This window comes from Agelaius tricolor, unplaced genomic scaffold (genome assembly GCF_023055355.1).
Source record: "Agelaius tricolor isolate 1412-34295 unplaced genomic scaffold, bAgeTri1.0.p SCAF_23, whole genome shotgun sequence".
NCBI lineage: Eukaryota > Metazoa > Chordata > Aves > Passeriformes > Icteridae > Agelaius > Agelaius tricolor.
This window is the reverse complement of record NW_027269283.1, coordinates 8,511,449-8,528,068: the sequence shown is the minus strand read 5'-3', so window position 1 is coordinate 8,528,068 and position 16,620 is coordinate 8,511,449.

Here is a 16,620-nt window from a genome sequence, read left to right as displayed (position 1 = left end):
CCTTTCAGGGATGGAGCAGCCACAGCTTCCCTGTGCCAGGGCCTCACCACCCTCACAGGGAAGAATTTCTCCCTAACATTTAATCTAAACCTTTTCTCTTCCAGTTTAAAGCCATTCTTCCTTGTCCTGCCACTATTTTATAGTTTAAAGTTTAAACTTAAGGCTGACCCATTTCTTGAATCCCAGCCCAGGGTCTTCCCTGAAGCCAATTTTCCAAGCTGTGGCTGTGGTGGGATGACTTTAAAATTACCCCTTTGTTATCAGCATCACCATTTTGATCCCATCCTGTTACCTCTCCCCAGGTGGAACAACATTCAGCCCTGCAGTTCATCTCAATTAAACCCCACAGAACAAGCAAGTCACTAATCAAGCTGGGAGCAGCCAGAATCTGGCCTTTAGAAGGGGCTGGGATGCAAAGGGGAGAGCAGAGGGTCTCCAGGGGGTTTAAAGTGTCTGTCAAACACACACCAGAGCTCCAGTTAAGTGGGCTGTGGAAAGTTTAATTCATCCCAGACTGAATTCATTTGTTGGTGTGCAATGTTAATGAACCTGGGCTGCTCTGGCTGGAAACAGAGCCTGAGTGTGCATTATTTGGAGTGCATGCATTATTTGGAGTGCATGCATTAGGTACCACTGGTGCCTTAATTAGTTTTTCAGAGACTGTGTCTGAACACAAAGATTATGGAATAATAAGTGATAATGGCCTCTTATTGTATTTGCTGCTCTCTCCTAATTTATGGGACATTAAAAGAATGGTAAAGAGAAATAAGTTCTTTTCACCATTCTTTATCCATGTTGTGGGCAAAAATTAAGCATGTATGTATTTCACAAATTATCTGAAGCTCTCAGAGTCAGAGAAGTTCAGCTTTGATGGAATTCCCTTTTCAAGGGACAATCTGCTTGCCAAAACCCAGACATTTTTCATAGAGCCTTTGGAATCTGCCAGCTCCCTGCAATCCACTTGACTGATGCTCCAGCTCTCTTTAAAGAGCAGATCTGCATGCAAGCTACATGCCAGGACAAAGGAAACAGGGCAGTTCCAAGAACTGAAATCCATTGAGGCTTTCTGGCTATGCACTGAGGTTCACAAAAAGACTTGGACCTGGAGGAACAGGGCAGGATTTAATGAGGAAAAGGGGCTGATTGATGGGAACACAAAACAGGCCAGGATGGTAGACAAAGTCAGATTTCCTGGAGAGAAGCAGGACAGCTCTTGAAAGATGGTTTTTTATTTCTTAACAAAGATTTTTGCATTTTAAAGCAGATTATGGAGCAGTGCTCACAAAGGCAGAGACAAGGATCTACCTGGACCAGGAGATCCAAACTCTCCCCCTGGGGCAATCTCCTGACAAAGCCTCAAAGCCTCACCCTTTCTTCCCTGCCTCTTAATGGGGAGCCCCATTATATCCTTTTTATCCCCAGGCCAGGGAGAGATCCCCTGATCCTGATCCTGATCCTGATCCTGATCCTGATCCTGATCCTGACCCCAGGGCAGCAGTGGCCATTTCTATTTGCACAAACCTCTCTCCAGATCCTTTAGGACATTCTCATGCTGGAAATATGTGGAATCCAGGCCCATTCCCTCTGGTAAGTCACAGCTGGTCTGTTCTCATCATTTCCTTCACTCTCAAATATTACCTCTTTTACCTTCACTCCCTTTCCTGTCACTTCTTTATTATTGATGAACCCAACAGGGTTTTTTGGACTTTTTTTTTTACAAAAAATGAACATTTCTGTGTTCCATATAATTGTACCTCAATGTGATTGTGCAAGGCTTGATTTTGCCTCTGAGAGAACCATTTGCACACACAGACTCCCTCCCTCCCTCCCTCAGGTATTTTCCTTTTCCTTATTGCTTAGAATGAAATGTAAACACTCCAGTCCCTGCATGGTTCTGCATTTCATTGTGTCTCATTTCCATACTTCCAGTTTCCTAGCAAGTCACACTCCATGATTTATAGCAAAAGGAAAATAAGAGACCAATCTGTCAGCTCTGTCATTGAAAACCTGACACATTAGAATGTCTAGAGAATTGCCCCTAATCAAACAATTAGTGAAATTGCAGTGTATTGAATTATTGGTAAACTTACCACATACCCTTAGCACACAGCAGTCAAAACCCATTCAGAAATTATTTTCCTTTGGAAAGCTGCTTTCTTTGGATAATATATTTGCCATGTTCAAACTTCTCAGCCTAGATTAGCAGAGTCTTTAATGTAGACAAGGATTACTGTATTGTTAGCAAACTTATATATTCAAATGCTGATGCCACGACAATGCAAGCAGCATTTTCTTCAAAGTCTGGAGCACAAATTAAACACTGAGGGAGATCAAAATCATCTAAGGCTGTTCTGAAGATCACAAAGGAACAGTGAGAGTGACATAGATGCTTTTTCATTTCAACAAGAAATTTAATTTTACAGAACATTGAAACCAATCTCTGACAAAAGCTTTACTCAAACTGGTTTTTTTCCACCAGAATTTTTTTTCTGACCAGCCTTGGCTCACAGTCCTGTCACAAACATCTGTAAAGAAGAGAGGGGCTGCACAGCATTGGCCTCAAGAGGAAAAGCCATCTGCAGCTGTAGCTGTCAGCAGGATGCAGAGCATCCTGAGAAGTCCTGGCTATCAAGAGCTCCAAGATGAATCACAGCCACCTGGAGCTGCAGAGAGGGAGTGAAGCTATCACATCTAAGGATGAGGAGTCTGTTGCAGGCTTACAGCTCTCATGGTTAGGAAAAGCCTTTTAATCAGCTCAAAGGAGGTGTCCTTATCACTCCAGACAGCAGCTCCTGAGCCTTCCACTCCTAGCTCATGGCTTTAATATAGAAGGGGAGAAGAAAGGTTGGGAACAGGAGATTTAATGAAAACTCCTTCTTAAATTGGAGTGATTCATAGATAATGCTTTATTGAGGTTTTTCCCACTTCAAGCCATCAAGTAAATGCCAGAGAGGAGGATCAGATGCTTCTCCCCCAGAGTGGAAGGACTGAGAGACGCAGATTTGAGCTTATTCATACCCAGCTACAGAACCTCCTGTGCTGCACTTTTTCATCCTCTTCCCACAGAAGGGAATTATTGGCAGAGGAGCACTGGAGTTGCCCAGAGCCTTCTTTGAGGGGGACCAGGGTGGGCAATCTCTGCCATCTTTGACACATGATGCACACTTGGCTCTGGCCTAATGTCCCAGAGGGACAAAATTCAGCACCTGAAAGCTGAGGTCAGACACTGCAATAGAGTAAATAAAATCCTGTTATCTCCAGATTGATCCTGGGTATCCCCCTAGTCATGTATCAGTCACACAAAAATAAGTCAACAGCAAGGTAAATGGGTGATATTTCATGTCTGTGGTGCACCTGGAAGTAAAAAAAGAAGACTTTATTCCATTCTAGCTTTGAGATCAACAGGTTTGTAATGTGTTACTATAAACTACTATAAAGTAGTTCTTGGTCAGACCTTTTGTATTATTTCATGTAATAACATGGTGGTGTCCAAAGGACGTGGAGCATTTCATCCCTCAGGTTCCTGTCTCTTAGTCCCTTCAGCAATATTTATTTCCCAGAAAACAAATTTCATTTTCCAAAAACTGACTGTTGTGCCTTTTGGGTGTACAATGCTGAGAAGGAAGGAAACATCTGGAAATTTCATTTAACAAACTTAAGAAGTAAGGTTGGTTTTTGGGGCTGCATATTCTCACTGGAACACCTCCAACTCCTTACTCAAAGCTCTTTTGGTCTCCTCAGGGGAAGCATTATAGCAGTACTGATGCCCTGATGGATTAGACAATTTCTTAATAATTAATGACACTTCCCCTGAGCAGCTTGGTCAGCATCCCACTAAACAGCACAAAAACAAATGAGGTAACAACAAAGTAGTTAACCAGGAGGGAAAACAGGGCAGGAGCTCTGAGTCCTCTTTAATTTTGCCAAGCACCTTTCAAACCCTGGTGTGGGCAGATGCAAACCAGAGCTGTGTCACACTGGCCTCATGGCTCTCAGCCCCTTTTGCTGTGTGCCCACTGGAGCAGAAGGCTGGGCCAGTCTCTCCTGGTACCCAGTGGATGAGGGATTTCCAGCAGGGAGAGCTGAATTTTTTACCTCTTAAAAAATTCCTCAAGTTCTCTTGTATCACAGGTGCCTAAGTCGCCATCTCATGAATAAGTATATACAATCACTGATTAGGCATATAATAATAATAATATATAATTTTATACATAATAAATAATAAATAGTAAAACAATTTAAATATTATATCCCATTCTATGTTATTTATATTCTAATATATTTAATAATAATTTCTGTGTAGTGTTTTGGCAAAAACCAGTGCCACCAACTTTCTGAAAGCATTGGGATGTTGGAAGTTTGGAGGGAAGGGAAGGGAAGGGAAGGGAAGGGAAGGGAAGGGAAGGGAAGGGAAGGGAAGGGAAGGGAAGGGAAGGGAAGGGAAGGGAAGGGAAGGGAAGGGAAGGGAAGGGAAGGGAAGGGAAGGGAAGGGACATCTACAAAGGACTGCTACAAAAGGATTCTTCTGGGATTTGTCTTATGGGATTTTCTGGCTAGTAGTAGCATGGCCATACAAAGAAGAAATGCACCTGGACATTGAACAAAGATTAATGTGACAGGATAAGGCAAAGGATCATGTTAAGTGTAGCTGGGGCAAAACAGATTTCATACTTATGACTTTTTTTGGTTTTAAGTTAATAAACACTTTCTTTGCTACTCTTCCCCTTTAAAAAATAAAGTCACTTAAGATTTTTGGAAGTTTCTCTCTGGCTGATTGTTTGAGAGCTGCCTGTTATTGCCCCAGGTTAGCAGTAATCAGAACAGAGCATTCTGGAATGAGCTCAGGAAACTTTCCCCCGGCCATCTCAATCCATCCTCTGGAGCAGCTTCCCTGTCTGTGGCTCTGCATTAACAAGATTTATGTGGTTTCCCCTTGGCTGGGACAGGGGAGCCTCCTCTGCTCATCCATCACTGCTTTTCTCTGAGTACCACAGCAGCAGCAGTGGCTGTCCTGTGCTGTAGGAAATAATGCACTTTCTAGTCCTTCATGGTGTTAATTCACCAGATAAACTCAATGAAATCCCAGAAGACTGAAGTGCAGTTAGCAGCAGCCCAGAGAAAGAGCTGTGCCATAGAAAAGGGCATTTCTTGTGTGAATCCATGGCTGCACTCTGTAGATAAGATAAATATTGCTTATTTAGCTGTCACCAGTAATGAAGATTTTCTTTTCTGCAGGCCAATATTAGTAAGCATTAACACATCACTGCAGCAACTCTGGTTTATTGGGCCTTATTTTTTTTCCTGGTTTGTTTTTTTTTTTTTTCTGTTTTGGAAGGGTTTCCTGGCTTGTTTGTTTGGGGGTTTTGTGGGGTTTAGTTTGCTCTTTGTAGGCTTGCTTCTTTGGGTTTTTTATTGTCGTTGTTTGTGGCTTTTTGTTTGCTTGGGGTTTTGTTGTGGTTTTGTTTCCTTGACTCATTTGTTTTGGTGGTTTTTTTTTCAAGTTTATTGTTGGCTAAGTTTGTTTATTGGTCTGGGGTTTTATTTCCAGAAAAACCTAACAGAGTGGGCAGATAGAAGAAATACTGGCAGAAGCCAATATTGAATGGAGATTAGGACAAAGGGAAGGAAAAAGGGAAATCCATCCTGAGGGGGACACTCCCACTTCTCTTTTCATTTCATTCAGTTTTGGGTACAAACAGAACAGATTTGCTCACTACCCCTGCTGGTGTTCAGTTTGCAGAAACTGGATTGTAATACGAGAAAAAGCAAGATAAATGGATAAAAATGTATCAAACACCCAACGATATCTTTACAGCATTAATTCAGGGAGAAGTTGAACTGCTCTGATTGCAGAAGAGCTGCTCTTCACACACACCCCTGGTGCTGTTAAAACAGCCACAAATGTCTTTTTTTAAGCTTTTGGAGGGATCCCTTGTGTTTTGTAACATAACAGCTACACCTTAAATGAACTCCTGAAATCTCTGACAGACCCACAGGACCTCGTTCTCTGTTAATTTTTTCCGGTAGAATTACTCAGTTTACACTGATACACGAGAATAAATAAACCCAGGCTGTGCACTGTGCACTAACATTCTCCAAAAGGCTCATCAAGGTAATTGTGCCTTGATTCCAGGCTCACCTCCAGGGCCAGCAGGGCTGGTTTGTGCACCCAAAGCCAACACTGAGAAAAGCCCTATGGAAAAGCAGAGTGCAAGTGAACAGCAGCACTCCCAGCACTCCCACACTTCCCTCTGCTCCCCGTGGATCTGCAGGAGCTGTGATGTATGCAAAGGACTCAGGGGGACCCGAATTTCCTCTGAAAATGTTCCTCACAGGAAGCCAAATTACATTTCTTCATTCAACCACACCAGCTAAATTTGCATTTGCAGAATGAGTATTAATTTCTTCGTGATTTTTTGCTCCTCAGAGAGAGATTTCTTGTGGTTTGGGCCATTTCCACCACATGTGCAGATTTCCCACCTAGGATTGAATCTGCTTAGTTACCACAACCTTGTGCACTGTGGTCAGTGCACATCTAATGGAGAAACAGCATTTACAGCACAGATATCAAACACCCACATTTAAATATTACTCTGAAATTCAAGTTTTGTGTGCCAGCAATTTTAATGTAAATAAACAAAGGTGACCTGTTTTAGTGCATCAGCTCCTCCCTGATATAGAAGGTTCTTCTAATATTCCATTTTTGCTCTGGGTTAGAGTTTAATCCTTGTTACACATGTGTGACTATGGATCTACTGAAGAGATTTCAGTAGCTCTCACATTGATCCAAATAAGAAAATTTGGATTGTACTGACTTTGGCCAATGTTCCATAGTGAATTTGTGACAGAGATGAAATAAAATCCATCAGTTCTGATGTACTCCCTGCTGTTCTCCCCCTTACACAACACTTTGTTACATAAAACTTTTGCTGGGGAAAAAAAAAAATAAAAAAGGAGGGGGAATGGAAAAAAATAGCATCTTTTTGGTTGTAAGCCAGTTTTCTGTATCAACATGGCAGCAGCGTGTGAAGTGAAGCAAGATTTCCTTATAGCACCATGTGACAAAGCTAATCAAAATAAACATCCAAAAAATAAAGAAATTAAGGGTGAGGTAGCAGACTGTGGGGAGAGCAGATGGTTATTTAAAATAACAGCAAATTTTCCATGCTGACTGCAACTATAGCTCTTGTCACAAAACATTGTTGTTAATGGCGAAAGAGAAGGCAGAAATATCATCAGAGGATTTAGTGGGGCTGGGGAAAGCAAAGGGATGAAAAATATATGGGGAAGAGGGAATTTTCCTCTCTCTCTTGAAAATCTGCTCCAAATATCAGTGGCACTAGAGCAGAGACAGCAGAAACAGCAATGCAGCAGGTGGAAGGAAGATCACATTGATCCAATTTATCACACACAATAAGAGGTGTCTCCCAAGCCCAAGGATCAGACACTGTGCTAAAGGAGAATCTTTTGTCTTCTTAGGAATGGAAAACCACAAAATTCATAGCTTGCAGTAGTTTGAAGCACAGAAAAGAGGATCCAGACCCTGAGAAACGAGTTGGGAAACCAGGATTGAACTCAGATCATTGCTGAAGTCGTGGTTCAGGACCAGCCACTCTCTCCCAGCCTCAAGCACAAATCCACAACTGAGTTCCAAGTCATGGCTTTGGCCAATCCTGACATTTTACAGGCTCTTCCCACTTTTAAGGGCAGTGTATGCACCAGATGTGCTTTTTTACAAATTCAGATTTAAATGTTCTGCTGGAGCAGGGAGATGCAGCTTCCAAGACAGGGAGAGTGCTGCAGCCAAGTGCCTCAGATTCAATGCAGAGGGGACCTGGGAGCCTCTGCCCGCAGCATTGCTCTGCCCACTTTGTCCTGTGAATCCCCTCTTAAGGCTGAATAAAAGAACTAAAAATGAGAAATTGCAGACAAACTGCTGCCTCCGTGCAGTTCAAGTTTCCAGAAGTGAGCTGTCAGCACCCTGGCAGAGCCGGCTCCGCTCAGGCTGTGGAAGCGTTTCCAGCACTCCAGACACTCCAGGGTCTTGGCACAGCGAGCAGCAAATGCACAAGCAGCATCTTTTCTGTCTCCTGCAGAGAAGGGGGAGTAGAGGGACATAGACTAAAGCCCCAGAAGCTGGGATGGCTGTGACACAGAGGATGCAGCTGCAGCTTTGGCCAAGGATCCTGTGGATTTCACAGCACAAACCATGGACAGTTGTGTTGGCTGTGGTGGTACCACCCTGAGCTGGCCTCTGACAATACCCAGATCTGGGAGAGCCTCCCTTATCACCTGCCCTTTCCTATCCTTCCAGCCTGTTCTGCCTGTCTAATGTAAATGTTTGTGTTTTCCATGACTGTGAGAAAGATTTTCTAGGAGCTATTTCACTCCTTTAGCAAAAAAAAATTTGGTTTCTGAGTTTTCCATTGAATGGCAGCTTTGGATCTGTTGGAGCAGCTTCTTCTCAGGCAGATACACCTCAGTTCTTGTTTTACACAACTTTCTACTTAAAAATATGCTCAGCAGCTCCCTAAGCAACAGAAAGGACAAAGGCAAATCCTTGTCTGCCCAAGAAAACAGAAATGTTCATGTGTCCATCCTGATGAACAACTGCAGCTGAACAGCAAAGGAAATTAAAGCATTTTTCTAATTCTCTTCCTCCTAAGGGATCCTCCTTGCAAAAATCGACTGTGTGGATGCTCACAGTATTTAAAATCATGCTCACAGGTGTTTTCTGAAGAACAAGAAAAGTTTTGCTGGGAGTCTCAACTCCTGGTGACTGGACTTCAGGGAAGATCCTTCTGCAACATTATCCAGATTAATTGTAACTCGAATTTTCCTCAGAATTCACACATCTTTGCACTGGCTTTCCACACCCTTTTATTTAAACTCTGATATTATGCAACCATTTTATATCACCCCTCATCAGCACAGTATCTGAACACTTCCCACATACAAACTGGGAGGGAATATAAACTTCAGTTAATTCTTTGCCTTTCTTGCACTTTGGGGTGAAAGCTCAGCTTTCATGGCAGCTTTATTTTTTTTATTTTAGATATTATAGTTTCTTCTTAATGTACTGTTGCTTGGTTAAAAGGGATTTACTGAATAAAAATCTTGGTTTTTACAGAAATTTTCAGGGTTATGGTACAAAGGTGGGGAAAAGGCTCTGGTAATCCAGAGGAGAATCCCAGACCCCCTGTTTGTGGGGTAGCTGAGCATGGTTAGAAGGACTCAGGACAAAAAGCAATGAGGAAAGCTTAAGGAGAGCTGATAGAGTGAGTGCTGAATCCAAAAGGAATTCAAAGCCTGTCTCCTATGTCAGGGCCAGACGTGGTGAATCATCCTTGCTGTAGGGGGAGCAGAGCTGCAGCTACTCATGGATGTATCCTAATGCCCAATCTCCCAGCTCCTACACAAGCATTGGAGTTTTCAGTCTGTTTAATTCTGTTCTGTAAATATATCCTGCCTCAGAGGTCCAAGGAAACCAAAGTTTATCACTTTCCTCATTGCTGAGGGCCTTGAAATGCAGTAGAGCAGCTCCATCCCAGATTCAATTTGTCAGATTACATTAGAGCCCTTCAGACTTAAAAAATGGGCACCTGGTGAGCTTCTCTATTGCGTTTCCAAAACTTCTTGCACTTAACAGCATTTTTCAATAAGTTTCTTTGCAAATTAATTGTCAGTGTGATTAGATTCTTATTCAGTCTCAGGTGCTGCACACAACAATTGGAATGTCCATGTGAATTTGGAAGGAAACACAAGATTAAACTCGCTGGAAAGCAGAAGGAGATCAGTGACTGGCAGGTTTTTTGCTTTTCTTTGCTTGGTTTGTTTTTTCTTTTGAAATATAAGTTCTTGCCAAGTTTCACTACCCCCAAAATCACATGCCTATGCCTCTAATAAACAGCTGCTAAATGATTCTCTGAACAGTCTGTTCTCCTCCTGCAGAAACCAGGCAGGAGCCCACCTCCAGCTGGACTTGGCCACTTCTCATCTTGTTGTGCCCCTCAGAGAAACACAAAAGCATTGAGACAAAGAATTCTGACAAACTTAGTCACAGACTTGCATTTGAGGACGTGTGGGATTAACTTTACAGGAAAATTTATACATTGGGAGTCAGATGTCTGGGGTGGCACGGTGAGAAGAAAAACCCAGAAAACCAGAAAATTTGTTTTCGTGAGAGTGGGGAAGCACAGCATGTACCAGAAATGCTGACAGCAGTGCCTCTCTTGCAGTTCCAAGGCATAACCCTGCACATAGCACAAGGATGTTGGACAAATTCACCACTGCTACTCACACTGAAAAAGAAAAAAAAAACATCTACAAAAGTGCCATTGCTGCTTCTAAACTTCCAACAAAATTTCTTCTTTTCTGATAAAGGTGCACTTCTGCTTCATGTGAAATTCAAGAAAAATCTGTACAGGGACTAAGATTCCCTTTTGAAACTGTTATCTCTATAGATCCAACACTTAAAATAAATGGTTTGCCACTTAAAACAGTTTTATTCCAAACAGTTCCAGCTCTGTAAGTGCTAGCTCTGTGCCAGGATTTTTCCCAGAGGCAGATTTGAAGCTTGAGGATTAACATCAGACCTTTTCTGACACTAAGAGAAGTCAGAGTATGGATTAACAGCCCGTGGTACCTGGAGTGGGGAGTGGTACCTGTGAAAAGATTGGAGAACTGAAACCTTCAGGCTAGAAACTGCTACTGCTCTGCTCTGCCACATGCAATAATGTCACAGAAGGGACACCAGTGTCATCAGCAGGGCTCCACGAGGTGCTTGACCACTCCTAAAACCATTTTGCCTTAGGAAGCCAAGCTATGTTTAATTACTTAAAAAGTTGTATTGAATTTGAAAGGAAGGAACTGTCAGAGTGCACCACGAGGCCAAGTAATTATCCTGCATTCATCTCTGGCTGCCCCCTCCCCTGAGATGACCTGAATTTGTGAGTCCTCTGAGCCTATGGAACCACAGCATCCAGCCCAGAGGATTACAAAGAGTTTTCATTCTGAAGCTGAATGCAAAGGCACAAAAAAAACCTAATGATGATTCTAAAGAACATTCAGGTTTCCAGTTGCTAACACCAAAAAGACTTATAAAGCAGGAAAAATACAGCTGTGTCCACCCAATAACATCAGTTTGAGATCTGATGCTTGATCCCATTTATCTTAATTATAACTTCTCATTAAGTAGATAAAGAGAAAAGCTATTTTAATATAGTATCTCTTAGCAGAAGACTCAATTGAACAGAAAATTGAGAAAAAATATTTAGACTCACAATGCAGTTAACAGTCAAAATGAAAAGCTTTTCCTCAGCTGCCCTCTTGTCATAATAGGTCACAAAGTTTTACAATTCCATTATCTTCCATGATTGGTCCTTTTTTACAATGTAATTGGCAATTGTTGCTTCAAACTGAAAATTAAAATGAATGGTTTGGTGACAAAAGAAGTTTCTTTTATTAAGACATATTAAAGAGTTAGGAGCAGCTCCAGTGACTGAACTCAGAGGATTCAGCCCAGTGAAATAAAACTTCATCATGTTTAAATTATTTAAAGTACTGTTTGCTCATAACTGAAGAGTAAAGGGAGCAGCACAAATGGGGTATTCACTGTTCCAGTAAGTTTGTGATCTTCATTTTCTAGAAATATGTTTGTCAAAGAGCTTCCTATTATGAACCTGATTATTACCTGTATTAGAAACGGGAGCCTCAAACAGCCATTGTCAAAATTCATTTCAGAAATTGGTCTGGAAGACAAGTACAAAGGCATTTAATCAGCAATCCTGTCTAATAAAACTGATTAGAAGAGCACAGTTTTGCATGAGCCCGCCTTGATCATAGTGGGAGCAGATAGCAAATGTTGTGAATTTGAATAAATTAGCAACAATCCCATCAGGGAGCAGAGATAAGGTAATATGCAGATATGAACTGCAGCAATAAAAGGTAAAGTGGGAAATGAGATAAGATTATTTTTCATAGCAACTCCACTAAGTTGATCCAAGAAGAATAACGAAAAGAATTCAAAGTGAATGCAGAATATTGTGGGTTTGGATTCCTCTTCCAGATCAGACTGTGGATAAAGCGGAAAATTCATCAGCTCTCCCTAAATCCCTTGAAGATGAATTACACTTCTGCACAGGTGTACACAAACAGCTACACACCTAAAAGGTGAAGTAATTTTCTAAGGATGGAAATATTTTCGTTTAATCCCAACTTTGATCATGGAATATATTCAGAAACAAACCAGACTCCCTTGCAATGGAGAGAAATTAAATTAAATTAATGGATGTAACAGCCAGACTTCTTAAAACAATTTTAGGAACTGCTACACACAAAATGGGGAGAAAGTGCCAAACACAAAATGGGGAGAAAGTGCCAAACACAAAATGGGGAGAAAGTGCCCCTTCCCTTGCTGTGCCCAGGGGTGGAAGCCACCATGGATCATCCCAGCTGGACACCCAGAGAGGCAATGGCAATGAAATGTTGTCCTGAGCAGGACTAGAGCGTTTGAAATGAGAATACAACAAAAAATCAGCTCTAGGGATGAACATTTGGCACCTGTACAAGGACAGCAGTCACAGCAGGCCCAGGGCTCTACATCTGGGTCTCTATTGCTTTCACTGATGAAAATCTGTCCCATAAAAAGCTAAAAAACAAAATAAAGGAACATTAAAATGATGAGAGCAGTTTGAAGGGCATCATTTAACAGAGGCAGTGAACAGCCCAGCACAAAAAATTTGCCACAAACTTTATTTTTTCACCTCTTATTTTAGGTCTTTTTCCATTTGGGCTATTGAGCATTTGGCCTTCAGATTAAGAAGTAAAAGGGAGAATAGCAGACCCAGATATCAGAGAAAAAAGACATTGTGAGACAGGCCATTATAGAAGGGAATTTCTGAGAAACTCAACTTTGTTAAAGTAGATTTGGTAGAAGGTTATTCCACATAACAGAGCTGGAGCCCTGACCAAGGTCAGGTGGTCCTTGTAAGGTCACAGAACCCTTCCTTTAAAAGCATCAAACAAAACATTGGTAGATGCAAGTTCTAAACTTACCCCAGCTGTAAATATTTTCTAGTGGAGACCTAGTCATTCAAATGAAAAACTGTGGTGATTATATTTAACATCAGCAAAAGTGGAGAGCATTTAAGGTAATAGCTTCCATGGAGGGGAAATGAAACTCTGGGGATAAAGCCATCCTTTAAACCTTGTATATTTTTATTATCATTGCAGGAGCAATTCAGAATTCTGGTGTGCAATGTTAATAGGACAGATTATAGTTCACCTGAGCCCCAAATTTCCTACTGCTAAGGCAAAAGAGATTTTTACTTATTATTTTCTTGAAGTCTATTGAACTCTATTATCTGGATTCCAAACAAGCTTTCATCTGCTACTAATAGAGGGTTAAAAATGAAAGGCTTTAGAAAGTCAGATATATGTGATTGAATAACTCCTATTGCAGGTCTGTGAGTGAACTTTGAGCCTAATTTAGTCTCTCTAAAGTTACTGCAAAAAGAAATTTTTATTTTTAAGGTTTCAGTATCTCATAGCAGCCAAGAAAGCTTGAAAAAGATCTGTGTTCTGAAAGACTTGGAGTTAGCTCTGAGGTACAGTAAGTTTGGCAAATATAAATTAGACATTAAATTTTCCTTCACATATATTCAGTCCCTATAATACAAAGTACATCAGAGATAATAAAAAATCCCACAATGAGCATAGCAGTTAATAAATGTACTTATTTTGTGTGAATGAGGGGTCAGCTTTGCCTCTGCCCCATATGGCCAGATCCAGACTCCTTGGCAAATAGGAAAAATTGCTAGTGAACAAAGATATTTAAAAAAAAAAAGAGAATTTTTGTCCTGGTTAATTTCTTTTGGCCATGCAGCAGCATCTCCAGTGTCCTAAAGAATAGGCATGAAAATGTTGGGGAATCAGAGAACCCTGATATTGCTTGGATATTCTTAAATTATGTCTCCAAGAGCAAATCTGTAGCAAATGCTGCTTTCTCTACCCCCATTCCCAAGGGCAGATCAGAAGTCCTGGGAAGGCAGGAGAAAGACCCCCACAGACACTGGCACCTTCTGAATCAGCATTTCCTTTTGGGTATAAAAGTGTGAGTAACTCAGATCTCATCAGAGACAGTTTTAAGAATGGGAGAAGAGTGAGAGATCCTTGATTTCTCCTGCAGGGGCTGGAGGATGAGTCAGGAGCACCAGGCTGTGGGGGTGGGATCCCAAGCCCTGTGTGCATGATCAGCTCATCCCTCACCTCCCTGTTCCAGCCTCTGAGGACAGATTTTATGAGTTTTCAGAAGTATGACCCCCAACACACATGATAAAATCCAACAGGTATTTTCTTTCTATGTGTCTCACATGGATAAATGGTGAAATTATCTATTATGAAAGAAATCAGGCTCTTCCTACCTTTCAGAAAATGCCTTGCATTTAATACTTTACCTCTGATATTGTCTCAAGGAGCATAAAACCAGCATGAATGGCTGAGGCAATTGAGAAATCCTGAGCAGGAGGGGAAGCTCTCTCTCTTTGCAAAGAGCTTCCAGCCACAGCTTGCTGGGAAAAGCTGTGGAATGTGCTCCCAGGCTCTGTCCCTAACATGATTATGCAAAGTAGGTGACAGTAATAGTGCTGCCATGCCATCACTTACATTGGCTCTCTTCAATTTTATGTAATTTTCACCAAATTTAAGTCCATCAGGTCTATAGGAATCATGTGAAAATGAGATCCTTACTCAAAGCAATTGATGCAGTTGAAGAAATGGGAAGTGCTAAGATTTCTATCCATTTATGCTAAGGGGGGAAAACTATCCCCAAAATGCAAAGAGATAAAATCTACTTAAAGGTGCAAGTTTTCAATTACTTCCATTCCAGAAAAAAAGAAAAGAAAAGAGGTCTGTGAATCACAGCTGTCCTCAGAACACTTGAACATATGTGCTCAGGTGGGAATTCTGATATACATGTAACATTGCTCACAGACCTGACCTAGCAAAGGCTGCATTCCCATAGGAATCTCAAGTTGGAGTTTGGAGTCAATGCTCTAAACTTCAAATATCAACTTTGGGGTAGAGGCTACTGAGCAAAATAAACCAGGAATAAAGCAGGAGCAGTCATTTAAAGGCAGATTTTGATCTTAGTAAAGGAGCAGAGCACATTGGCCAAGTCAGCCTCTGAATCCACTATAAATTCCTGCAGCTCCAGAGTGATGAGGTGCTGCTCTGAGTAGGAAACCGTGCAGAAATTGGTAATTAGAATTCTGGATGCAATACAGAACTGTTGATCCAGTGGGCAGGTTTATGCAATTAAGTCTCTGATGAAGATATCATACATAATTTACCAAACTTCTTAAGCAATCCCTCATTGGCATCATTGGCTTTTACATCAAATTATGGCTCCTCACTACAGTTTAAAAAATCCTTGAGTTTTGCCACACAAGCTGCAATGCACTGAAATAAAGTTCTGCCTGCTGAATCAGAAACCAGCAAGTAGCCAAGTGTATCAATCCATAACAAAAACAATTGCACATTCTACCTTGGTGATATTGTTAGCTGTGTCTGTGCCTTTTTACAGGAACAGATTGATATATATATATATATATAGATTTTTTTAGCATGTTTTTTATATAGTGATGTCAGTCATGACAGTGTTGTCTACAGCCTTTCTTTAAACCTGTTTATTTACTTGAGGGGGTTTTTTTTGCTCCTGAGACACCCTAGGCAGACACACAGTAAAAACTGACATTTTTTTGGCTATGAAGATGGAAACACTTCAGTCTAACCCAAATACTTTAAATTACTGATACAGTTATTTTGGCTTTTTTTTTTTTTTTTTTGTCTGGGTTGCTTTAGAAGGAATAGCTGGCTTTGCAATATGTGCTGTAAATTACAGAAAAAAAAACAAATGAAAGAGTCCCAGGCCTGAAAAATAATAACCAATTGTCCCCTGTCTCCTCTTACAGGTAGATCCTAAATAACCAAATAAACAGAAAACAGAATACATTCTACAGGGAATTCTACCTTCACTGACATCAATGGATTTTTTTCCCCTTTGATTCACACTTAGGCATAAAACTACTTTTTTTTTTTTTAGTCAGTCTGGGGGTTTAGTGTTATTAAAGATGTGGGTGGAGTCATTGAAAATGTGAAGGACAAGACTCAGAGACTTTAGGTAACACCAGGCAAAGCTGCTCCTGATCCAGGGCTGCATCTGCCTGGTTAAAGGCAAAGTGACTCAGGTTAAGAACATCTCCTACCAATGGAATCACTGCAAATATACTGATGGTTTCTGAGAATCCAATTTCTTCTCCAGGTGATGGACAGTGAGGAATTTGGTTCAACAGATAAAGCTCCAGGATGAAATGTATTGGTTTATCAAGCATTCCCTACTGTGAGTAATTATACACTTTGCATCTTGAGGAAAGACAGAATTACACAGCTCTGTTTTGCTTCTGTAAATCAAATGAAAATTTAGAATCAAACCAGAAGTGTTTATAAAACAAAACAGGAGATGGGACTGGACTGATTTCCATGACCATTGAGAAAAAGAAGTCCAGTGAGTAGGACTCTATGAACTCTCATTTCAGAGACACACTGACTCTAGAGACCTAT